Here is a 27,967-nt window from a genome sequence, read left to right on the forward strand (position 1 = left end):
GATTAAAATAATGTTTTTTTTGGTGTTTGAGGTGAAGATTTGGGGTTAGATTGGATTGCTTTGCGTATGTAAATAGTCTATTGAAGTGATTTATAAAAAAATTTAAAATAGTGATGGGTAGCATAAAAAAGTGAGTGAGTGTTTCTTTTAGGTCCGCGCGTTGTTTTTTGGTCATGATCTAGGTAAGATCAATTTTACGTTTTTTAGGGGATGTTTTCCTTCACGTCCGCGCTTTCACTATAAATTGAAACTCGTTCGGCAGTCTAGCTACCCTTGTTGATTGATCAACACCAAAAATGAACACGAGACTGGCGAAACTGTTGGAACTTCATGTGCATCTGGAATATGCCAGGCGCATACTAAATGAACTGGCCGCGGAAGCCATTGTGGAAGAGGGAAGGATAAGAGAGGAGGAGGAAAGAAGAAACAAAGAAGTGGAGGAGAGAAGATACAAAGAAGAGGCGGAGAAAAGATACAAATAAGAGGAGGAGGAGAGAAGAAACAAAGAAGAGGAGGAGGAAAAGGAGAGAAGAAGAAATTTCAGAATCCCAGAAACCGAAAATTGGGATTCTGAAGCCACATATCCTGCCTGTGCTCTCTCCCCATAAAAAGTAAAAAGTAACTGGGGAACAAGATGTGTATGTGGCGCCAGGCCTGGAAGGTGCCACCATTAACCAGGTGTCCATGAAGTTCCAAAAAAACAGCCCTTTTCAGGGCTACACAATACTCAAGAAAAGAAATAACTATCAATTTGCCAATGTTTGTAGGTAGAGTAGTGTGAATATAAACACTAACTCTTTATTAATAGTGAGAGTGTTTGTGTTTGTAACTGCTCAAGTAAAGTTTGTGTGAATAGTAGTTTCTTTATTGTTTCTTAGCGTATGTGGAGAGTATAGTTTGGGTTTTATTATATGAAATGAGAAAAGTGGGGGATGTTTTCCTTCACGTCCGCGCGTTGTTTGGTCATGATCTAGGTAAGATCAATTTTATGTTTTAGGGGGATGTTTTCCTTCACGTACGCGCTTTAAGTATAAGAACCCACAGTATTCTTTGTTCAAACCATTCTACATAGAAGATGGCTTCGAACCACCTGGATAAATTTCAAACATTGCAAGACGTCCTTGACAATTTGGTCATGATAGAACAAATGCTAGTACGACTCAATGAAGACCACTATTGTTATAGTCCGCATAGAGTAAAAATGGAGATTAACAACTTAAGAAAAGCAAAGGACATGATAAGTGGTGTGATGAAGGAAATAAAGGAGGAGAAGGAGGATGAAGAGGAAAGGATTGTAACAAGATAACCGGGTGGGATATTTCGGATTAACAACAGAACACGTTTTGACGACACATATGTGGTTTAATGTGGCGATTTATATGAGTAGTGGATGATGAAGATGTGTGCGTATTTATAATCCAAATATTGGATCTATTTAACAAAAAACGCACAGTTTCAAAGATGGAAAAAATGTACAAATAAATTTAGGTCAGTAACCCTAAAACACAGGATAAACGATTTCACAAATGATTCAATAATGGAAAGATGAATATAGTTCACTCAGATAGTAAACGATGTAAGTCTTTACACATAGTAAAAAAATGTATTCGCTCAGGTAGCGAAATTATGTCACTAAACAAGAACGGATATACAATCTATCCTTCCAGTCCTGAATAATATACTGGGTCTTACTAACCCAAAATTAGCATACAGCTAAAAATACATGTGTGGAGATGCACTCCGTCACCCGTGCACCATATCCGCTCCACAGCTCCTCCGAATCAATTCCACAACCAATATAGACTCCGGACCCTCGGAATACTATGATCACTTGAAATATTAGACCCTCCGGACACTTGAAATATTAGACCCTCTGGACCCCCTGGTCCTTTGACGGCTCTACAGCTGGGTCACCTTAGTCACTCTTGACATTCCGGACGCTAGACATTAGACGCTCCGGCACCTTAAACGCTCCGGACACACGGACGTTTCTACACTCTGACAACACCGGACACCCCGGATATTCCTACCATCAAAACTCAGCTGAAAATATACCCGATACAGTGTACTAAACTTGATACAGACATAACGTAAGGACGTTATACATGGTAAGTTAAAAAGATTATATTATAATGGCAATTACAAAACAGGTTCAATAGTAAACCTAACCCTGCTTGATAAGACAATAGTAAACAATTCTTTTAAAAAATGTAGCTTTACATTACCAATATAAGTCCTGCACTACGTCGCAACAAGAATAAAAAATGCACGCATTATGGTATGTAAAGAAAACTATAACAAACATGCAAAGGCAAATATGGTAATACACTAGTTATCACTTAAAACCCAAACATTACCTACCCCTACAGCTGGAGTTGTGCGAATCCTTTAAGCAGGCCGCTTGCTGACAAAACCATTAGTATTGTAAAGGTCCTTTACATGTAGTAACGTATTTATACCTTTAGAATTTTCGTTATTCTTTATCAAAGGCACCTTGCACGTGTGGCACAGGACGAATCGTACTCACGATTTCGAAATACATAGACCATATTATAATCACCCTCGGGTATCGTTGTACAGAGAAGAAGAAACGAAACCCGAGTACATGTATTTAATTAACAACATTTACACCATTCCGTGACAAGGATAAGAATAAGAAAATGGAATGAAAAAATTGAAAAAGAAGAAGAAAATGAGAAGAGGAAGAAAGAAGAGGAAGAGAAGAAAGAAGAGGAGGAGAAAAAAAAGAAGAGAAAGAGTGTAGGTGAGAAAATAAGAAGTTGGTGGAGAAAAAGAAGAAATTAGAAGCAGAAGAAGAAGAAGAAGAATAAAAAAGGCCTTTTCAGGGCCACGCATATTTCTCGAAAAGAGAATGACTTTTCAATTGCCTACCCCTTTTTTAAATTTAAATTTAAATTTAAATTTAAAAAAAAAATTTTTAAAAAAAAAAAATCCCATGTTCAATTCCCCTTGTCCCTAGACAAGCCCAAACTCTATTCCCCCATGTTAATTTCCCTTGTCGCTAGACAGACCCACACTATAGTTCCATGTTAAATTCCCCTTGTCGGTAAAATGACCCACGATTTATTCCCATGTTAATTCCCCTTGTCGGTAATCTGACCCACGATTTTTCGCCATGTTAAATTTCCATTGTCGGTAATCTGACCCAGGGGTCTCTGTAATGCTAATTCCCATTGTACGTAAAGTGCCCCACCTTACTACTAATATCACATTCATTGTTCGCGAGGGAAAGTGTAAACTGAAGTTGCACATGGAGTCGGCCTGATTTTATAGGGTGAGTAATATTAGTGGTCGCTCTTTGTCTAGAGTGAAATCAAACCACTACAAAACATATCTTCTTGCATATCCTCGTACGAGATGCTGTGGGTAATATTGGTTCCTACTTGTCACGAGGCTTCAAAAATATTTAAATAAGATTTCAATAATATTTCAACTCAGAGTTTGGTTAAAATGATATACTACACAAAATCATGTTGCCTTTGATGAATTCTATCTCGCATCTGTTGAAAACTTGGAAATCAAAAGGATTTTGAGCAATAGTTCCTTGAGGACAGCATTGCTGATGATGCCAATAAATATACGATACGTTTAGGCAGTTGACTTTGGAAAACACAATCTTTGATCTTGGATCTGAGACCAGAAGAAATTATGAAAGTTTTGACTTCCATTCAACGCAGAGAATTCTTGACTGTAGAGTTAGTCAGAGATTGGCTGATGTTGTTTCCCATTTTAGGTTAAGATTCCACAAGACACGTTAAAGTCTGGCTTCTCCAGATATAGTTTTGTGCTCGTTAGCAGTTGTCATCAAATGAAAAACAATATTACTTCGATTCAGTCCCAGAGGTATACCCACGTCATTCAACAATACTTATCGTGCAACCATGAACATTTGTTATCAATTATGTCCTTGTTTGATTTTCTTTTGGCGATCGTTTAATCCAACATTGTGCTGATCATCGTCGTTGTAGACATCAAGAGTGTTAGGATTTCATACCCATGATGCATCCATATGTACATTCTGGCTTCTTCTTCATACAAGAGATTTTCTAGGTTGTTGTTGTTGTTGTGGGGTTTAACGCCATTTTTCAGCACGATAGGCTATACATGGCGGCCAGTATTAATGGTGGAGGAAGAACCCGGAAAACCCCGGAAAGAACCACCGACCCACGAGAAGCTACTGGCAAGCTTTCTCACATGCCCACATTGGCTGAATCTTAGACTCGAACCGCCGCAGACAGAGGTGAGATGGCAGTGATCCGTAACGAAGAGCGCTTTAGACTACTCGGCCACTCGGGGCCCCGATTTTCTAGGTAAGAGCGGTAAAGGTACTTGGACATGCTGCAGCTCACCAGTTTCTTATTAAAGTACAAATCCACTATTCTGTACAACGAGTGTATGAAACGCTGGACAGGAAAAACGGTAGCATTTATTACCTGGATTGTCACTGTCGGTGGCATGTCAAGGAACTCGATATCTCTCTTGGAACATTTGCAAATATCTCAGTGTATCATTTTCAGCAATTAAAAACGTCAACTTCTTTTGGTCTTTTGTTTTTCTTTTCTCTTATTCATTTTCTGGGTTTTCGACTTCTCTTTCTGCCATGTTCTTTCTGTGGCGTAGATGAAGAAATAATGCCTTTGCCAGGAGTGTGAAGTGAATTTTTAGGGTGCCTTGCTGACAAAGGAATTCGTTTTTGTCTGATTCAGCACATGCATTTCCTGCATTTGTGAAGGCTTGTCTACGACTTAGTTGCTCGATGAACAAGTTTTGAAGAAATTCTTTCCCTTGTGTCAAGGACGTATCTGTAAAACAAAAATGCAGAACTCAGATGACTAGGTTTTACGATGAGGGCCATCGTACAGAAAGCCGAGTTTAACACACCCACAGCCACACCACACCCCCCCCACACCCCATATATATATATATATATATATATATATATATATATATATATATATATATATATATATATATATATATATATATATATATATATATATATATATATATATATATATATATATATAATCATCGAGCTGCTCCTCGGTGAACATAATATATCAGTTACAATTCATTGGAGAATCGTTTTCGAAAACACAGCTTAACAGTGACTTTTCTTTTATTTTGTCCAAGATCTTCTTTCATAATGACATCCACACTGTCTCGATTCTTGTTATACTTGTTTCCTCCTCCTTTAAGAAGCTACGGCAGAATTCAGTTTGAAAGGAATGGCCCTCGGCAAAGAAACGGCCTCGTTTACCGCGACGAAGTAATTGACAATATTAGACTATGCAAATATCAGATTCATTCCCTTGTTCAATAGGAGATCGAAAACACGTGAAAAGCGGTTGTTATTGGTGTTGATGGTGGTGTCTTTGTTGGAAGTGAGATCAGCTTTTCCACTCAGAATAGCAAACAAACTGGGAGAAAAGATAATAGACAGGGTTTTGGCGTCGTAAAAATCCTGTCTGGGGGGATGAGAATGCGGATGGTACTCGAAGCAATACACGTTTATTCAACGCATGCGTCAGCAATGAACAAGGGTCAATAATACATGCATACAAAGGTGTTCTGTTATGACAAGGAATAATACTAAGAAAATGAAGGATTTAATGCCATGCATAAAAAAGAGTTATTTTACTAACCATCTACATACCAAGGTCAGTTGAAATAAATTTATTGATTACTAGAAAGCGTCCAATAGTCAGAACTGATTGGAGGGTGAAAATCTTATTATGAAATACGGCACGACTAGGTTGTTCTCCACTATGTTTAATGTCAGGACAAAAAGAGCGGATATATATTTGTTGGTCTACTATACAACTGTGACTAGGTAATGTTGAACAAAATTGTATATTCATATTTCGATATTTTGTTTGTCTCTGAGGAATAACTCTATGTCAAAAGAGAGTAATTTCCGAAAGGTACCAGAGGACTGATTCGTCTGGAAGAGTTGTGACTTGCGTTGTGACGAAGGATTGAGAATAAGATAGCTAATAAAACTGCTGAGTTACGTACTTCAGGGTTGTATATCTTGTTGCAGACTCCGATTTCCAATATTTGCTCCGGTTATGCAATACACCACAGCTATTTAGTAGCAAAAGACTATTTCATTTTTAGGTACACGGCAGGGATGAACCCTGAGAAGCGGGTGCTGTATTTAACTACATCTGCTTGTTTTTTTTATAGTATATGACTTGTGACGTTGCAATCAAATAATTAAAGCTGGGTGTGTATCGTTTCCAGTGGATTTTAAGTGTTTTGATACTATGTTTTACCGTTTCACGTGTTCTTCGATCCAAATGATTTCGATGTCGTGCACGTAATCGTCTACCTTGGCCGTTGGTTGTAACTCGGGCAAACATAAAATTCCTTTTAAACACCTCTCCATTCATTTCTTTCCATTAGTAGACGGGTGGGTGGGGAAACAGGTCCATGCACTTGACCTGTGATTTATTATCTCGTCCATTTGCATAAATAACCTTTGTCAGAAATGTTTTTTTTTCACAGTGCGAACCAAATCTAAGGTGTTTAACACATCTTTCTTTTCTCGTCCGAGCAATTGATTGAAGTAAGATTTCGATGTATTTGAGAGCATGCTGATGTGTAAAATAGTTCGTTCCATATACGTTAGTAGTATAGTGGGATCCTATAGCCTCAATGGAAATCCCAGTCAAAAAGGGCGTGGGACACTATGGCCTCAAAGGAAATTTAACATGGAGAATACTGGGACAAGGGAAAGTGTGGTTGTTGTATAGGGACATATATAATCTATGTTGGGGTTTGGGCCGAGACAAGGAAATCTCAGTCAAGGGTTTGTATTATTTGTCTCCCCACGATGCTTGCCCGAGTGGGGAGACATATAATATAAACCCGCGACTGAGATTTCCTTGTCTGGGTCCAAACCTCAACGTAGATTATTTTTCTCACCCAATATTTTCCTTTAAAGTAAAAAGAATTCTGCACTAGTGTTCACGTCCAATGTTTACATGCGGCGCATTAATATAAATATGTTATAGAGGGCTGTAATGTGTGACCGTTGCGTCCGAAGTACACAGTTTATACGCGTGAGCAAAGAAAAATGAAAACAATAAAACGTCGCATAATAATGACGTATTATCACATTTAATATATGGATGTTATATGAAATTGACAATAAATAATTAATAATTTTTACAAGAAACTGTTTTATTTTCATCAGTTCCAATTTTGAAAAGTTATATTGTAAAATTACCTTTGTGTATAATAATAGACCCTCCAAAAACGGGCTCTAGCGGATAACCATGTGCTAAACTTTCAAGTTCACGGATTCTTTGAAAATTTATTTTTCTGTCCTGGAAATAAGGCAAGTGCTACAGTGAAATTTGCTTATGGGATTATGTGCTGACGGATAAATTATTCCTTCTGGCTGGTAAGTGTATTATTTGTCATTAAATATTGTAGGTATCTTTTTGATTCAACCGGGCACAATGGAGATGCTTAATAAAATCAGAAAAAAAGCATGTTTTATAGAACACTTTTCTGGCTGCTACTAAGTTTTCCGTAGTTATGAGAGTTGGGAGGCTATGAAGTGTATAGGTCTATAGTCTATGTGCATGGAGCAGTGTTTCCTATTATATTGTTCATTTCACACAGCACTGAGAATTTTATCCTATCTGTAGCACAGTTATTTTCCGGTCAGCGTCATTAAATGTAGCTAACAGTATATACTTTGTTTCACACGAAGTATTTAAAATTAGTTAGGTAGCTTTAGTTACATTTAATGACGCTGATTTAAAACTGTACTGAGCTAGGACTGCATATAGGATAGAATTGACCATGCTGTGTGGAACGAACCAGCATAATACCAAAAAGCTCGACATCATATGCGTTAGTCTTTGTCTCTCTCTAAATGTTTTTGTAAAGTGTGTTCTCAAACATGAGTAGTTAATGGGGATCTTATAGGGTCTATGGGATTTATCATTACAAACACCCTTGGGAACATATAGGGTCTATGTAAATTTAACATGGAGAAAAATCGTGGGAACATATAGGGTCTATGGGAATTAACATGGCCAAAAACCCTGGGACAATATAGGGTCTATGTAAATTTAACATGGAGAAAAATCGTGGGAACATATAGGGTCTATGGGAATTAACATGGCCAAAAACCCTGGGACAATATAGGGTCTATGTAAATTAACATGGACATAAACCCTTGGGACTGTATAGGGTCTATGTAAAATTGAAACAGGGAGGGTCTCTATTTTTTAAAAAAAAAAAAAATAAAATAAAAAAAGATGTAGGCAATTCAAAGACTATCTCTTTTCGAGAAATATGGCTGGCCCTGAAAAGGGCCTTTGGGTTTTCTTCTTCTTCTTCTAATTTCTTCTTTTCCTCCACCAAGTTCTTATTTTATCTCCTACACTCTTCTTCTCTTTCTTTTTTTTCTTCTCCTCCTCTTCTTTCTTCTTCTCTTCCTCCTCTTCTTTCTTCCTCTTTTCATTTTCTTCTTCTTTTTCGATCTTTTCGTTCCATTTGCTTATTCTTATTCTTTCCTCTTCATCCTCCTTCTCCTCCTTGATCTCTTTCATGACACCACTAATCTTGTCCTTTGCTTTCCTTAAGTTATTAATTTCCATCTTCACACGATGGGGACTATAGGAATAATGGTCTTCAACCAGTCTTAATAGCATCTGTTCCATTATTCCTAAGTTGTCTAAAACGTCTTGCAAGGTTTGAATTTTGTCGATTTGGTTTGACGCCATCTTCTTTTTATTCTTTGCAGAATGGTTTGAACAACGAACACTGTGGGTTATTATAGTGAAAGCGCGGACGTGATGGAAAACATCCCCCTAAAAAACATAAAATCTATCTTACCTAGATCATGACCCAACAACGCGCGAACGTGAAGGAAAACATCCCCACTTTTCTCATTTCATATAATATAACCCAAACTATACTCTCCACATACGCTAAGAAACAATAAAGAAACCCATAATCTACTATTCACACAAACTTACTTTATTAGTTACTAACACAAACACACAATCACATACACTCCCACTATCAATAAAGAGTTAGTGTTTATTTTCACACTACTCTACCTACACACATTGGCAAATCGATCGTTATTTCTTTTCTAGAGTATTGGGTAGCCCTGAAAAGGGCTGTTTTGTTTGGAACTTCATGGACACCTGGTTAATGGTGGCACCTTCCAGGCCTGGCGCCACATACACATCTTATCCCCCAGTTACTTTTTACCTTTTGGGGGGAGAGAGCAGAGACAGGATATGTCGCTTCAGAATCCCAATTTTCGCTCTCTGGGATTTTGAAATTTCTTCTCTCCTTTTCCTCCTCCTCTTCTTTGTTTCTTCTTTCCTCTTTATATCTTCTTTCTTCTTCTTCTTTATATCTTCTCTCCTCCTCTTCTTTTTTTCTTCTTTCCTCCTCTCTTATCCTTTCCTCCTCGACAATGGCTTCCGCGGCCAGTTCATTTAATATGTGCCTGGCATATTCCAGATGCACATGAAGCTCCAACAGTTTCTCAAGTCTCGTGTTCATTTTTTGGGTGTTGATCAATCAACAAGGGTAGCTGGACTGCCGAACGAGTTTCAATTTATACTGAAAGCGCGGACGTGAAGGAAAACATCCCCCTAATAACATAAAATTCATCTTACCTAGATCATGACCAAAAAAAACAACAACGCGCGGACCTAAAAGAAACACTCACTCACTTTTTATGCTACCCATCACTATTTTAAAATTTTTTATAAATCACTTCAATAGACTATCCACATACGCAAAGCAATTCAATCTAACTCCAAATTTACACCTCAAACACTAAGAAAAGATATCATTTTAATCTACTATCCACACCAACTTACTTGAGCTCTTACAAACACAAACACACCAACACATACCCTCACATTTTTAAAAAGAGTTAGTGTTTATTTTCACACTACTCTACCTACACACACATTGGCAAATCTATCGTTACTTCTTTTCTAGAGTATTGGGGTAGCCCTGAAAAGGGCTGTTTTTTTGTTTGCTATGGCATTCTTTTTTAGTTTCTAAGAATGCGATGTCCTCTGAGGATAGACTTTCTGGCGATAGGTCTGCTTCTTCGGAAAGAGAAGAAGAACTCTTTGGTGTCGATACGACAATCGACAAAGCCTCTGTCAGCTTCAGGTTGTTGCTGCTGTTGCTGTTGTTGCTGCTGTTGCTGCTGTCTCTGAAGTCTGTACTTCTCCGTCCATTCTTCTTTTTCCCTGTTCACTTCTTCTCTGAAGAGCTCTTCTATCAGGTCTTCAGTGATTTTTAACATTCTCACATTCTCTATTTCTTCTGGCTTCGGTATCAGACTGTGTCTGACCCTATGCAAATTCACGTAGGCTTCGTTGAGCTTAGCTAGTTTGGAGCACATCTTCTTAGGAGGATGAGTCGACAATGGATGGCTAGACTGGAAACAACCCCGGTTATTATAGTGAAAGCGCGGACGTGAAGGAAAACATCCCCCACACGATTTTCGATTCGCAACGTTCAGTGATTGTCATGAGAGGGATAGTAAGAAATGAAAGAGCATCAATTCAACATTCTTATAGCTAAACAAAAGACAAAAGCATTTTTTCAAAACACAACATTTTTTATTCAAAAATCACTTAACACTAAACAACAACTCTAACATTTTTAACAATAATCCAACACTATAACATCAAACAATTTTTTCAAATCACAAACATTTTTTCTCAATCTACTTTAAACAGGGCTGACAACGTTGTGAATGAAATTGTGATTTCCACTGTTGGAAATCATTAGGCCATTGATGGACACTACGTTTCCTAGCTTGAGACAAAAGATAAGCATAATGGTCACAAAACCATCGATCTACTTTCACATCGTTTCTAGCAGAAGAACGAGGATCGAAATGAGTCACTAAATGTTCTAAGGAATAGCCCAGGCTGCGATGATGCAGAAAATACACACAGTACTGTCCACACACCAAGGAATCTGTGCCTTGTAATTTCACGTTATTGAATCGGGTGGTTTGAGCATTTCTTCTCATAAAGTCGATGATATCGTCTTCCAAAGGGGGCAATCCGTACGAATCGAAATATTCCACACATCCTTCTTGAGGAAAGTAGACGGCTACCCAGTGGGTTCCTGGGAGATGACTGTCGTCCGTGTTGATCACGTAAGCTTGATGGTCTTTAGGTTTGCGATGAGGGAGGTCATCTTTAGCACAGACGACAGGATTCCAAGAAGCCGTATACGAACTGTGGTTCAAAAGGTAATAAAGTTCCCAGGTATCCATTTGTGTGTGTTTTTTCTTCACAGGTAATAATAAGTCATCAATTCGATCCTGACTTTTTGCTTGAAAATGTCTGACGAATAAACGGTTATTCGTTCTGTTTCCTCACTCTGATTCAGGAGAACTTCGATACGATGGATCTCTTGAGTGGTTAATGGTGGACAAGAATGTTCACGCAAGTCTTTATACCACTGGTGCAACACGTCTTTGTTCGAGATGAGACTCCAAGCTTCGTCCAGATACTCGTCCAATTTTTCTTCTTGACTTAACATCAGGCATTTATCGTGTTGAATTTGACTGGGATGATCGTTTTGACATCCATAACAATTTTTCTTGATCAATTCCGTCATTTTGTCAACCAAGTGTTTGGCAAAACAGGAGACTAAATGGGCTTCTTGTTCTGGCCATCTTGACTTCATCATGATCACTTCTTCTTCCACAGTCTCCTTACATTTCATGTCCAAAGTTTCTCCACTAGGTAAAGAGGGATAACAGTCTTCCATGGCTTCTAATAATCTAGAATGACTTCTCTCAAACTGTTGATTTCTATGGTATTATCGAATTCTGCATACAGGATGACGTTCACTGTCTCGTCCAGTGACTTTGCAAACTGAAGTTCCACACGAATCTGGCCAGATTTTATAGGGTGGAAATGTCCCTCGTCGCTGCCTTGGTCTGGAGTGAAATCGAAAGCCCACAAAGCGTAGCCTCCTGCATAATCGTCGTACGTAATGCCGTGACTGGTGTTGGTTCCTAACTGTCCAGTGGCTTCGTACAGGGACAAGTACGATCTCAAGTAATTCTTCTCGGGGTCAAATTTAGGCTCGAAAGGTCGGGTACACAAGGTCTTGCCATCGCGACTGACTTCGATCTTGGTCACGTCAAAGTGTTTAAAGTTGAAAGGATTTTCGTGGTAGGCTCCGTTGAAGGCTGAATTCGAGACCATACCAAGGATCAAACGTTTGGGCAACTGTCCTTGGAACAGATGATCTTCGATTATGGATTGATTGTTACGGGGAATGGTGAACGTTTTCACTTCCACGCGTCGTATGGGATACTTGGCGGTCGTTCTGCTCAACGTTTGACTGATGTCGTTACCTACTTTGGGTAGCACTTCTACGCGTCGTACGTAGAGTTTGGCTTCTAGGATTTTGCTTTTAGGAATGCCACCAGTAGTAGCATCATTATCAGCCAACAAATGGAAAGCGGTACTGCTGCGATTCAGTCTCAAGCGGACATTGACCCCGTTCAGCAAATATTTCTCTTGCAACCACATGTCCAAATGCAAACGATCCATCAGTTCTAAACTCTTTCCACCTAGGATTTTCTTTCGTCTTTCCTCAAAACCGTCATTGTCTTTTTTAAATGTGTTAAACTCCTTCGCTTCGTCAGGTTCCCACAGCACACAAGCATTGAGATGCGTATCCTTGGCATCTATTCCGTACGTCAAGAGATTTTCCAGGTAGGCACGTTAAGGGTAAGTATCCATGCTGCTGCTGACCAGTTTGTTGTTCAAGTACAAGTCCACTGAGCTGAACAAGGAATGCATGAAATTGTTGACGGGAGCTATATTCTCAGTGTCTTCTACTGCACCATTATCCTTATCTAGAACTTGGACTTTCAAGTACAAGTAACTGCTATTCAGATCGATGTAATCTTCGGGCTGTCCTTTGATTTCAAACTCGATGGGAGCAGAATCGGTCAGCGAGGAGACGGGGTGAAATTCCACCCATTGGGATTCTTGCATGGTCATCATGGTGGGGGGCATGGCAAACAGATCCAGTTCCGTCTTGGAACAAGCGCAAGACTCTCGGTGCATCATTTTTTTCTGTGTTTCAATAATCGAAAACGTCTAAGTCTCGAACGGTTCTTCTTTTCTTGGCCTTTCTCGCTTGAAGTCTGGTGAAAGGGTGTTTTCTTCTTTGTCGTCTCTTTCTGCCTTGTCCTTGTTGAATGGCTGATTCGGTAGCGTGCAGGGCATTTATAGGTGTGTCTCGTCGGCCCAAAATGTCTTTACCCGTTTGCAGCAAGACATTTTTGCCTGCCCTCATGAAGGCTTCTTTAGGGTTTTGTTTGTCGATGATGACATTTTGGAGAAATTCTTTGCCTTGTGTCAGTGCCGCATCTTTCAAGGCGTGCAATCCGCGTGTCACCATCGGTTTCAACACTGGGGCCACCGAACGAAAGGCCGATTTTAACATATCTCCTAAACCGTGTCCTCGCTGTCGAGCCACCCCTCGGTACACTGGATACATGACTTACTTACGAGTCGTGAGAGAACCGTTTTCGAAAATGGAGTTTCACCGTGACTTTTCCTTTGGTGAATGGAATATTTTGTCCCAAATCTCCTTTTATAGCAATGTTGACCGTGTCCAAATACGACTTGCTGACAGGCAAATAGTGAGGATGGACAAATTCCCGGTGGACGTGGTAAGTGTTTCCACCTTCCTGGTCATTGATCGTGGTACTATCCACTTTGAAAGGAATGACACGCAGTAATGGCACGGAGGTGTGTCCCACCACGTTATACTCCACCACATCGGAGTACACGAACATCAAATTCAGTCCTTGGTTCAGTTCTACAGGGAATCGAAAGAACTTGTAAAATTCCGTATTGCTGTTGATCTTCGGTTTAAAATTTGGAGTCATGTTTGTGTCTCCACCTAAAATATCAAACAAGTCACGATTAAAACTGATGGACAACGTTTGGGTGTCCTGAAATTTCATCAGTAAGCGACGAGCCACTTTATGGTACTCCAGGGTGACACTTTTTTTGATTCTGTTCAGGGCTTTGCCAAAGACTAACTCGAACCTCTCCGCAATGGTGTCCACCAAATGTTGGCCACTAAAATAAAACCCTGCCGGAAATTTCAAGGTGTAGATTTTGAAGTTCGAATTGATGGTGGATGTTGTTGTGATCCCTGAAAACCCGCTGATTTCATTCATGGTGTCTTGTAATTGTTGGTTTAGGATTTCGACCTCAAAAGTGTTTTGCGTTTCAGTGATGTTTTTGATTTGTGTAGGGTGAATCATTTCCACTAAAGCCACTTCCCAATGGGCTTCGTGATCTAAGGGGATGGCTTGAGGTAATTTGGCCGTGTAACAGCACAACGTGTTGTTGGGAAACACCTCCATGGAACTGTCACTGGGTAAGGTTAAGTAAAATTGGTTTTCGTGACTCATAATTCCAGAGTTCTGTGGCTGTCCGAGGGGATATTACTGGATGTCAGAGGCGTGTCTCCGCCCAAAATGGGGTTCTGGTTGTGGTTGTTGGAGTGGTGACTGACACTGGCACTGGACACAACGTTTCCGTTCGAGGAGAATTTCAGGGAGGGATTGGGAAGCAGGTAACCGATGCAACTGCTCAATAAAATGGTCCACAATTGTTTGTCTCCTTGTTGCAAACTCAAATTGGCAATGGCTGCCCCGATGACACAATACACCACGAAGATTTGGCAGAAAAAGACGATTTGCGTTTTAGGCACACGTTCTCCACACCACACCCACAAGGGTTGTTTTTGTAAATCTTGCACAGAAGAACTAGGGGAAGAAGGAGTGGTCGACGTAGCTGCGTCTGCTGTGTGAAAGGGCATGATGGTCACTTCTTCTTTTTATAGTCGATGACTTGCGAAGCGTCGATCCAAGAATCGAAACTGGGTGGATATCCTTTCCAACATACTTTGACTTCTTTGACACGTCGTTTGCCCACTTTACGGGTTCTGCGTTCGAGAATGCTTTCGATGTCGTACACGTCGTCTTCTTTTTTGGTGACACGTTGTAACTCGGGCAAATAAAACGTTCCTTTGAGTACTTCTCCGTTCATGTCTTCCAATTTATAGACGGCAGGATGACGGCCATGCACTCGTCCAGTGACGCGAAACAGTTCGGTCGTCCAGTTAGGTAAGTAACCTTTGTCGAAAGTGCGTTTGGTTTTGCCAATGCGCACCCAATCTCCTACGACCAACTCTCCACTTTTCTTGGGGACAGCCCTCGTCGGGGACGTACCGAACAGGCGCTCAAACACCAGCACTTCGTTGTCGGGAGTCACGTCTTGCGGGGCACGTCCGATGCTTCGATGGTAAGATTGGTTGTACGCTTGCACCAGGTGCGGTAAGATGTCGATGTACTTCAGAGTGTGGTGATGCGTAAAATATTTCCACATGCGTTCTTTCAAAGTGCGTTGAAAACGTTCCACGATGCTGGCTTTGGTTTCGGGATTCTCGGTGGTAAAAAAATGAATGTCACGTTTCTTTAATTCTTTTTGGAAAGCTTGGTTCAGAAATTCGGTGCCTTTGTCCGTTTGCCATCGAAGAGGGTGACGGCCACTTTGTTTCAACACTCGTTGCAGGGCTCGCACTAACTCGCTGCTGGATTTGGAAGTCAAGGGCACGACCCAGGCAAATTTGGAAAAGACGTCGATGACACAAAACAGATATTTGTAGCCACGATTGTAGCTGGCCAAATGAGAGACATCGGCTAAATCGGCTTGCCATTGATGATCGATGCCTTCCACTTGGGTGCGACTTCTGGCAAACTTGCGTCGAATGGGTTTGTGCAAAGTGTAGGTAGCTTGTTCTTGTAACCATCGTTGCACTTGAGGTAAACGGAGACTTTTCAGTCGAGTTTTGGCAGCACGATACAATTTTTGAACTCCTGCGTAACCTGCAGGATGTGAGGAATCGTAGGAAATGCTGGCTAAGACTTTTTCCATTTTTTATTTTGTGTTGGCGTGTTAATAAGTCACCCACTCTTCGGTGATGCTACTTTGGGTGGGTCGAAAGGGTGGTTTGGAAACCGATTTACGTGTCCGATGGGCTACGGGAGTAGAAGTCGAAGGTAGTGGTGGTGGTGGTGGTGGCAATGGAATGGCTTTGGTCTTCTTTTCTTTTTTCGCTTCTGGTTTCCCTTCTTTCTTTTTCACTTCTGTCGAAGGAGGCGTGGACATCATCTTTTTAACCCAAGCTTTCATTTCTTCTCGTTGGGGTGTAGGGGACGGGGTCAACAAGGATGCTGCAATCTTACTCGAAATGGGAGCTGATGACGGTGTTTGAAACACTTCGCGCATCTCTTCTTCCTCAGGTCTTTGTGGGGTAGCATCTCTAGTGACCCTTGGGGATGGTAGTGGTGATGGTAATGATGATGATGGTGCTGGACTTTTCATCAAGGTCTTAAAATCTTTTAGAGTGGGTAAAGCTGTTTCGTCTAAAGCTTTCTGGTGAAAGAGTTGCAGTCGTTGCAAAAGTTGACCGTACTTTTGCGATTTTTCTGTTTCGGAAAAATCTTGGCGATCCATCAAGGACTGCAATTCGTGTTGTAACTGGGACATCTCGCTCAAATTGGGATTGGGAGGTAAATGCGGGGTGCGTTGTTCTTGCCACCGATGGTATTCCATCCATCGTTTGTAAGGCACTAAAGCTAGTTTTCGTCCTTCCATGGGGTTGTCAGGGGTCGATTCTGAGATCTTGGGACTTTCGAAGGCCTTTTTATCTTGCTCCCATCAGTCCTCCCAACATGGTTCCCAAGACTCCTTTCAGTATGGGGCCTAACAAGAGAGGTAAAATGTCTCCACGTTGGACCAACATCTTCTTTTTTTGACGAATGGGAATTTTCTTTTGAACCATTTGGCGAAGAACGTGACGATGTTTGCCTAAGCATTGTTTCTGGTGTTTGGACAAAGGGATCGTGCCTTTCAAAACGTTCAAACAACATTCGCACACGGTATCGATGACCTCTTTGGAGGCCGTTTGAATGAGTTTTTTTCGTAGGGGTGGAGAAGCTTTGGACAGGACAGATAACAGGTCCCCATGTTTGGCTAAACGTGGTGGTAGTCCTTTCCTTTTCTTTCCTTGGGGTTTTCTGGAGGGTGACATCTTTGAGTCTTTAGGAGCACCTAAAAACACTGATACCGTACTCGGTCACAGGTCTTTTTTATACTGGAACGCGTCGCCACTGATTGTCTTTACGTTTTATCAGTTTGAGGACAGGCATGACACGTCGTGCAGGGGTACGTAACGGACTAAATCGAGCCAGTTCTTGCTTGGACAAATCCAGTAAACTTTGTAACATGCCCGATCTTTCTTGAACTTTGATTTTGGGAGAAGGTACTTTGTGAGCAGCAGCCACTGCCGCTAAATTGGAAGGTCCTGCCACTGGGGAAGTTCTTTTGGGGGTCATCAACGGAGAAGTTCTTGGTGTAATCAACGTCTCCAAGTACTCTTCAGTTCCTGGTGACATCAACGGAGAAGTGGACAAACGTGAGGCTGTCGGAGACGCTGTGGCAGGTCGTGGTTTGCGAGTGTAAGGCTGCGTCCTGGCCGCAGTGCCTCTCTTGCGACTAGTTTTCTTCTGTGGACTTTTCTTTTTTTGAGGACTTTTTCTCTGTTTCTTTTTCTGGGGGCTTCTTTTCTTTTTCCGGGGTGGTGGTGTCTGGTAAGAGGAGGGTCCTGCCACTGGAGAAGTTATTCTTCTTGGGGACCTGGTCTTTTTCTTTTTCTTCTTGGGGCTTCGTTGGACTTTTGTCTTGGGGATAACTTTGGGGGCATTAGGATCCCATCTTAAGAGTGAGCGAATGATGACCCCTCCTAGAGTACCGCTCCCTCCAGGTTTCAAAATGATTTGTTTTTTGGTTTGAGTGTCGATGCGGGGATCGGCCAGTTGGACCAAAGCGACTTTGTTTCGATCGAAAAAGCGTTGGGTTTGATGAGGAATCTGAATGATTCCTTGGAGTAATTGACGTGCCGTCACCGTGAACCATCGTAAGACTTCTTTGAGACTAGCTTCTAAGACACGGGCTCGTGTTTGTGGATCTTTTTCTCGACTGATGCCATACAAGGCACGAATCAATTTGACGGGAAGATGCGACTGAAGGGACGTCATGTTCACACTGTGTGAGACAGACGAAAAAGGGTCTGAGGTTTTTATAGATTTTTTGATGGGGAGTGAAATGAAGTCGAGGACGGAGACGTGTACAGGACAGGTCCTCCGTCTTGGCACCAGTGGTGAAACAAGTGGGTACGAAATCGCAAATCCTCGGGGGTCGTAGGTTTCAAATCGACGAGTAAATAGGCGTGTGGCGTTTGAGTGGCATCGTCGTACGCCTGAGTCAGCCAAGGCGTTCCTAACTGTTTGGCTAAGACTTGCACTTGCGATTTATCTCGAGGGCTTTTAAACAAGACCACGTAATGCGCATTGAGACTGATGGTGCGATGGGCTTTACTTTGTTGAAACAAATTTTGGGTGATGTAAATGACACTGGCATTACGGTGATGCCCTTTGCGCGTGAACCACAATTTAATTTCTTCTTCGTCTTCTCCTAACATGTCGTCGAAAATGACCAAATGGGTTTGACGGGAGTCAGAGACGATGCCGTCGTCTTCTTTAGGAATGCCTTCCACAAACACGATGGAATCGCCTTGACTTTCTCGCAAGAGGCTGTACGCCGATTGCCACTCTTTGTAACACCACACGATCCGTTGAGGGGGCCGATCGATCAAATGATGTTTATGTTCGATCAAACGTTTGACGAATTCGGTTTTGCCTGAACCGCTAGGTCCAGCAATGAGCATGTTAAAGGGATGGCGAAGATACAAAGCCTCCCAACTGGCACGATCTAAGTGTTCGTCGATGACTTTGACAGTAGAGGAAAAGGGAGCAGAGACAGCAGAGGTAGCCATGGTGTGAGGAATGTCACTTGTGACACGAAAAACAAACAAGACAAGAGTTTATATACTTTTTCAGAACACGTTTATTGAATGCTTCAAATATGAACACGAAAGACAAAAATACATACAACCCAAATAGTGATGTACAGGAATATAAAACACAGCAAAGCGATCAAAGTGGAATATAAACAAGTGTCTGTACAACATGTTTTGGGTAACCAAGATGTCCTAGGGACAGTGTGTAATGTTCTTACAGTCTCTACATGAGGTATTGTCACACAAGTGTCCTCCCGGAATGACCTTTCAGGAATGTCCATGACAGTCCTGTCCTGAAGCGAGTGGTTGTTCTCGGTGACGGGTTCTTCTGGCACCGTCACTAACACAGGTTGAAAAGTAACTTTTTTCCTTGAACAACTCTTGTGCATACTGGGCCACTTCTTGGGTCCAAGCCTCAAAACCCCCCTTTTTCCAGTCACGAACATCTGTCCAATGAGGGTGTAAGTCACAAGCTACACACACATCGTCATACACGTCTTGGGTAGCTAAAAGTTGACGAATCTTTTTTTCCCGTAGAGGTCGAGAAGTATCCAGATGAAAACGCAAGGCTTTGAGCAAAAGGAGTTTTTCGTGACCATTTAAGGCCATGGAGGTGGTAAGTACTGATCGTAAAGAGTCCACAAAGAATCGGCTGGTAAACGAAATCCCAAAAAACAAGTCACTAAGACACACACCACTTGTCGTCCCAAATTGAATGGATACAGTTCTTGTAATAATCGATGGTAATGATCCACGGTTTGAATATGGTCATTGAGTTCCTTCCACGGAATCTGTTGGATGACATGTGACATAAGTCGTGGCATGGCAGCCTGTTTTTATAGTCTCTTTGTTTCGGAAACAATACACGTACTTTCTAGCCAGAGATCTTCGTTCTCCAGTAGGGAATCTAAATCTTGCATACTGTAACCGAAACTTCAGAGTTCGTTTAGAAGTTTCCTCTTCCTCTAAGTAGATTCCACGTAAAATATGTTGATAATCCTTTAACTTGTCTTCCTCAATGTATTGCTGTAGGTGAATCTCGAAGTAACCAAAATAATGAACATTTCGATCATTCACTAACTCAAAGTGTTGAACAAGGTCTGACCACTGAAACAATTTCTGACGAATCAGTTCTCTTATACCATTCAGGTACCAGTGGTTAAAGATCTGGTGACGTAACGGATGCAATTGTTCTTTACGTTTGACTTGTATTTTCACCAGCTCTCGGTAAATGCGTTCTCTCAACTCCACAGGCAAAGCACGAATGTTCTCTAGCAAAGTATCCATGAATAGGTCATACTAAATCCTCTTTGGTCTGACACAAGAAATGTACTCTTTGCACAAACATGGTTTCACTTCAGTGTCAAATTTAAATCGTTGAGTCACTAATCTACACATTACAATTCGTTCAGAAGTTTCCTCTTTCACTAAGTTGACATTGTGTTCAAGATGTTGGTAATTCGTTAACTCTTCCTCTGGAATTCGATGCAGTACGTTTACAATGATGTAGGTAGAATCGTCCATACCAAACCAATCCTTTTTAAAACTAGAGGATCGTTGATCAATGTCTGTCCGATGGAACACTTTCAATTGAATCAATCCTTGTATAGCCTTCAGGTACCAGTGGTTCAAACACCGGTGACGTAACGGATGCAATTGTTCTTTACGTTTCACTTGTATTTTGACCAGCTCTCGGTAAATGCGTTCTCTCAACTCCACAGGCAAAGCACGAATGTTCTCTTGTAAAGTATCCATGAACAGATTATTATGGTAAGAAGTTACTTCAATGTCTCGGTCCCACTAAGGGTAAGTAATGACAATTCGGTGACCATCGAGCATGTTCTACGTAGGCCGAATCTTGCGGTTCCCAGTGGTGAAGTGTCACATCGCAACTGAAGCACCTGACTTTATCTCCTTCGCCCAAGTAGAAAAATCCGGCTCTGGCTAATTCTTCGGGGGTCGGTCCTCCCAGATACTTTGGCCATTTTCCTTTGAACGATTGAAGACGATTTTCAAAGTCGCAGTATTCCGACAAACGCACAGGAAACGAATATTCGTTTTTCACAGGTTCGTTTCGATGAGGGTTGAGTGACATGGGTAGGAGTTTGCTCAAGGCTGGATGACATCCGTAGGGGGGTAGACGTGAAGGTGAACATTCCCCTTTAAAACGAAACCCAGTAAAATGTCCAAGAGGACGAGCGGCATCACTTTCGCATCCGACAGGTTTGACACGCACAGCATCACTTTCCATGATAGGGGTAGGGGCACTAAAGTTCCCATGATGCTTTACGGCATCGCTCAGGTCACAACGTACAGCATCGTATCCATCGCAAGGCTCACAATCGCACTCGTCTGCAAACTCCGTGACGCAATTACAATGGTAACCACATGGACAATCGCAGTTTCCTTCCGGACATTTTCCGTCGCAATGCCTGGGTCTTATCCATCCAATATTAGTCACACTAGAGGAAGATACAACTTTTTTACAATCCCCAAACTGGAACGATGTCTCTTTCAAAGTATTCATCTTGTTTGCTCGGTCTTGGTAGTCACAATGAACTATCGATCTTGCCTAGGGTTCCTTTTTATATACAGACCAATACCGACGTGACCGTACGGTAGGGTGAAATGATTGGGAAGTCGAACTCGCTTCTGGTACACGATTTGATAAACTTTTTCCAAAGGTCGACTGACGATGTGGTGAGTGGGTAAACGTACAATCTTGTTCGGTTGGTAAGTGGTCACTTTAAAGTTTCCATCCTCTTCCGATTGTAAGGCTTCTTTCAATACCCCAAAGTTGACCACACGACTGGTACGATGATTCAGAGTCAGTCCTTTCACTTTGCACGTCGTGTGCACTTCTCCTTGTTTGTCCCGGTATTCGTAGCCGTAATTTTTGGGACCGCCACTGACGAAACTTAGAATCTTGTCGTCGGGATGCTCGTCTGTCCAGGCTCCTAAACGGTCTCCTTCGATGTCAGGGTGATGTTGAATCGGGTGATGGATGTAAATGCAACTGTCCGTGTCAAAGTACAGGACGCGTTCTTCTAACAGTTCTAAAGCTTCGTACAATTTTAAGCGAGCATGGGCTGTCACGTAAGCCGCAATGATGACATTTCCAAAGGGGTCGTCTTGTACAAAGTCCAGATCTTCTTCGTAATTGACTAAGATCAAATCCTCGCGAACGACGTCCACGTGTTTCATGAATTTGGTTTTGTCGTGAATCATCTGAAAGTAGCGGGAAGGTTCTGTCAAATATTCCGTCTTGGGTAAACACGGGCGTTGTGCCATTTTACCCCACAAGCAATTTAACATCACTTTGGCAAACGATCGCCTGCCTTCGTTTTTCTCGATGTGGTCTAAAGTGATGCCTTCTTGTTCGTAGTATTTCTCTTTGAATTGTATTTGGTCTTCGGGAGTGTGACACCAGGAAGGATAGCCGCTGGCTTCTTGCTTCAGTTTCAAAAAGGCATCCACGTAGTCTGCGAAAATGCTTTTCTGAGTAGGGTCACCCTTGTGGTATTGTTGTGTCTTGGGAAAGTGGCAAATTTCGTACACTTCTAACAGTTGGTATCCCATGTCCATAGCTTTGAACAATTCTACGCTGACCCAGGTTCCCGTCAAGGCCCGTTCTTCCTGGCTGTGATGACAAGGCTGGTCTTGGTTGCACGTTTCGGCACAAGTACGGCACAAAGGAAACATCAGTTTGCCTTGACAATGGTGAGGTAAGACGGGATGGTATAGGTTCGTGGGAGGCAAAACTTTACACTTGATCAAGCCTTCGTATTGTCGAATGTTGACCAGGTCGATGTGTTCCGTGAACAATTGCGGGTGCCCTACAGGAAAGCGACAATATTTGCACACGTAGGGATACAGCGAACACACGTCCAAGTATTTGATTTCTTCTCCGTTCTCTTCGTCGGCTTGGTACAGCAAACAGGTGGCATTGGTCCTTCCTCCGTACAAACTATCCCTCGGGTTCAGCGGGTCCATGAACTGGTAACTTTCCACGAGGCGTTTAAACTCGGGATCGGTTTTCATACGGTGATCGTACTCGTGTTCCCACATTTCCACCACTTGGTATCCTTGCTGTTCTAACTTTAGGCGACGCTGACAAGTGTCCTGGTACAAGTCTTCCATGGTTCGTTGCAAAAACTGATTTTTAGTGCCACGGTCAGGATAACAAACGGGACATCCGTGAAATAAGCAACCGTTAAACTCGTACACGATCTTGGGGTTTTCTAAGTCCCAGCCATCGACCGAATACGTTCCGATGGTCTTTTCGCCCCCTCCGTTGCGGGCATGCTGAATCCACTTGTCTTCCTTGTCGCACAAGTAATGTAACCAACGTAGGGCTTTGACCGAGTATTGACGCTTGACATAGTGGGTCGTTTGAGGACTGATGACAGCCACGGTGTTTTCAGGCATGAATCGTTGTCGATACACTAAGGAACACGCTTTGGCAATGGTGCAAGCTTCTTTCAAAGGATCGACCCCTCCGTGTTCCATGAACAGTTCTCGAAATTTTCCACAGCAACGCCGTAAAATGTCCACGTCGGAACGACAATACTTTAGCATTTCTTCCTGAAAGTCGAAGGGGTCAGAGGCATGAGCCTGGTACCAAGCGTAGAAAGCTTCTCGTTGTTCGGTACGCATGTTGTCGGGGTCGTAATAGTGAGCCTCAGGTAAATGGGGTAGAACGGCGTGTTGATTGGCTTCCGTATTGAAAAAGTGTGGAAAGTACCCTTTAGCCATTTCTGTCATTCCAAACGTTTTAGGCATTCGACTCAAAGGCATGGCCAAATAGCTCATCGAATCTTTAAACTGTACTTGTCCCACTTGCATGAAAATGATTTTGGCTCCGTTCAAAGTCACTTTAGGACGTTCGGTGCCATGTTCCGTATAGTATCTGAGAAGAAACTGTCCATCGTATCCGGAGAAATTGTGAGCCATCACCGTGGCATGACGATGACAATCTCCGTAAAGTCCGATGTCCTCTTGGCTCCACGTCTTGTCGATGGGGTCTAAGACCCATTGGGCAAAATCGGCTAACGTGTTTGGCCCCCGAAAGATTTTTTCACGCCCTCCAGGAATCTTGCTGCAGTGAGGGCAATGACTGAAGATAGGTTCTTGAATGCACTTCTCGCACGCTCGATGAGCCACGCAGAAATTAGGAATGTGAATGCCAGTCTCTTGCATGCATTCAAAATCGAAAAAGATGAAATTGCCTTTCTTCTTGTGACCATCCTCTTTCTCTGGTGGGGGTTGGTATTTTTGCACGTAGCATTGGTGTTCCAAGTCCACGATGTGGTGACAAATGTGACATTTTTTCTTTCCTCGACATACGTGTGCCTTGGTACTATTGGTACGTATGACTTGTTCACACGTAGGGCACAATCTCAGGAGTTGACAAGCACATTTTTTCTGTGAACCTTGCGTTTTCAGATGTTGTTGGTAACAGGTAGGGCTGACAAACGTGCGCAGACAAGTTGAACAAAGCACTGGTTCTTCGCTCAGACAGGGTGAAGAGGCCAAACATCCTGAGCATTTCGATCCACAATGCTTGTGTTGCTCTCGATTATTATAACCATGGTCACATTTCTCACAGTAATAACCGTATCCCAGGAATCCGGTGATACTGGTAATGGTATCGAAATGGTCATCGTGATGATAAACGTGAATGTATTTTCCGTCCTTAAAATCTTGCCCTCGAAACAACAGAGACCCGCGCACTTCTTGAGGGTGCACTTTCAAAGTGTATCGTGGAGCTAGGGCATCTTGCAATTTTTGCATCTCAGGAATTCCACAGGGTGTGTCTTTGGACATGCCAGCTTGTCGTAACAGGAGTTCTGCTTCACTTCGTTGTTTGGCTCGGTCCGATTGTCGAATGTTCTCCCAGTCTCTTTTCCATTCTGCCGTGTCGTTCTTGTTGACATAGGTTCGTCCCACCACGATGGCACGGGCTAAACACATCTGGTCATGAGGATTGTAAATTTGGACAAGGCTACGCTTAATGCTGCGAAGGTCGTTCACCAATAACATCTTTTTGCGTCCGGTCCCTTGAGGAGGAGAGACGTGGGTCATGTCCAATGTGGCTTTTCCATCGGTGATGTCAAACTGGTCATTAGATTGTTGCACGTGTTGAATCTTGTCCATGACTTTGGAAGCGGTCAATTCTGCAGGGGTGCTAAACTCGATCCAAACAGGGGATTTCAAACCGTCGTGTTGTATGGAAAGTCTCAAGCGATCGTCTTCTTTGGGTTGACATTGTCGCTTGAGTGCAGTGAGCAGAGAATCCCACACTCCGGTGATGAACCCTTCTGCTTTCTCTAACGGTACTTCGGAGTTGAAATCTTTAAACTTCACCGTGTATTTGTAAGCCGTGGTTCTAAATTTTCTAGAGGAGCGCTTTTCCGTCTCTCGAATGGAATAGTACTTTTCAGGGTTGACAAAGGGTGGTGGACTTGGTTTAGAGGGTTCGGATTCTGGTTCACTCATGTCCTCTTCAAAATCACTGGCATGAATTTGTGTCAATATTTCAGCCCTGGTACGAGGCGATAGATCACGTTTCTGCCTCTTACTTTCTTCTTCTTTCTTCTCGAATGAATGGGATCGTTTCATCTTGAAAGCAAAAAGTCAAATGACTCAAGTTCAAACACCATGAACTACTTTATAGTCATAGCAGACCAGCGTATATAAAAGGGTGTGTGTCTTGTCCTTTCACTATTCATTTCACTCTCAAGCCGAGCACAACGATGGAAGAGACTAACCAGATGGAACGTTTCGTCAGAGCTTTGCGAGGGGTCATTAGAAAATTCTCTTCAGACCATCCTACGGACTACTCTCCTTCCTTTCGAGATAAAAGTCAAGATACTTGCTATATCTGTCAGAAGAAAGGGCATTGGTCTTCAGAGTGTCCAGACCGTCAAAAAACAGGAGCTAAAAAAGACAAAAGTAAAGATACCTGTTATTATTGTAAAGAAAAAGGACATTGGTCTCCAGATTGCCCAAAAAAGAAACAAGAGGAGTCAGAAGAAAAGAAGGATTCTTCAGAAGAAGAGAGGGATTCTTCAGAGGAAGAAAGCAGACAGGTGAAGAAAAAGAAACAGGAGACGAAAAAAAGAAGGGAAGAAAGCGAGGAGGAAGAAGAGGAAAAGAGTGTGACGGTGAAGAAATTAAAAAAACAGAGAGACTAAACAAGGAGAAAAGAAGAAATCAATGAACTTTTTATTAAAGTGTTGTGTTGTGAATTGTGAATTGGATTGTAAAAAATGGAGAAAAGAATAAATGAATGATATAAGGTAAGAGTCTTTGAGTTTTGATTTTAAAATAAGAAGCTACACTCACGCACTCATACACAGGCACGTACTATAAGGGTAAAAATGGGTGGGGTTTATTTTTTTTTTGAGTTATTGGCAAATTGAAATTGTATTTCTTTTCGAGATATGTGGGTGGCCCTGAAAAGGGCCTTTTTTCTTTACGATGTAGGGGTGAGTTTAAGCAATCAACTTTAACTGCCTTATGCCTTTGCCACGGCCAAGGCCTACTTCTGGACTGCGTAATGTTGATGATGATGATAATGATTGGGTTGAAATCACTAAGGGTGGTACGGTGGGCTTAGTCACAGGGTTGACGTGTTTAGCTCGGGAAGGTCGTATTCTCTTCGGTCGTGATAAAGAAGTCTGATACATTTGTTTCAGACTTCTTAACTCCGCTAAAATATCCAACAGTACCGTGACCGTTTGATTCTCACCCTCTTGTTTCTTTGCTGCTACTTCTTCTTGCTGTTGTTTTTTTCTTACCTCTTCTTCTTGTTGCTGTTGCTGTAGGAGAAAAGCCTGTTCCGCTTCTTTTTGTCGTTGCATAAATTTCTCCAATTCTTCTTTCTGTCTCTGTCTAAAATTCTCCACTTGCGGTAATGAAGAAGGTAACGAAGGTTCCGGAACAAATTCTTGCGAGGAGAGAAAATCCACAAAATCCCAATTCACCTCTTCTGAAAGTAAGTCCGGGTTCCCTTGGGCGGTCTCCGCTGCTGGTGCACCCCATTGGATCGTTTTCTGAGTTTCCGTCATGTTGAATGACTGTCGCATAGATTGACTTCACACAAGCGCTAGCAGATCTATATTGACTACGTGACGTCACAGACTGCTCTCTTCGGATTGGATGCAGCTGACTGAATTTTGTAACGCGTGTTCGGATTGGTGAATGAACTCAATCCGTTTCAATCCTACCTGTCCCTATAAATAAGCGCAGTTCAGTGCATTGATTCACCTATTCTCGGAGCCTCAACATGTGGACCGACGTTGAATCTTCAACCCTTGTGTCAACAATGATGTTCAGGACGGACATGCTCATGTATGTCCGATCCAAGTGGACCGTTGTCCACAGGACCAGCAGCAGCCTGTGGATAAGAAGAGTCTATATAGAGAGACAAGGTTGCCTCAAGAGGACTCTGATGTATGGCCCTGCTGTAAGACGAAGTTTGAGGACAAGAAGATGTCGCAAATGCCCTTTATGTTAAGGGCATATTAACATAAACCAAAGGCCCTTTTCAGGGCCAGCCATATTTCTCGAAAAGAGATAGTCTTTGAATTGCCTACCCCTTTTTTTATTTTATTTTTTTTTTAAAAAAAAAATAGAGACCCTCCCTGTTTCAATTTTACATAGACCCTATACAGTCCCAAGGGTTTATGTCCATGTTAAATTTACATAGACCCTATATTGTCCCAGGGTTTTTGGCCATGTTAATTCCCATAGACCCTATATGTTCCCACGATTTTTCTCCATGTTAAATTTACATAGACCCTATATTGTCCCAGGGTTTTTGGCCATGTTAATTCCCATAGACCCTATATGTTCCCACGATTTTTCTCCATGTTAAATTTACATAGACCCTATATGTTCCCAAGGGTGTTTGTAATGATAAATCCCATAGACCCTATAAGATCCCCATTAACTA

Source organism: Sinohyriopsis cumingii, chromosome 18 (assembly GCF_028554795.1).
Source record: "Sinohyriopsis cumingii isolate HCF-2022 chromosome 18, ASM2855479v2, whole genome shotgun sequence".
Taxonomy (NCBI): Eukaryota; Metazoa; Mollusca; class Bivalvia; order Unionida; family Unionidae; genus Sinohyriopsis; species Sinohyriopsis cumingii.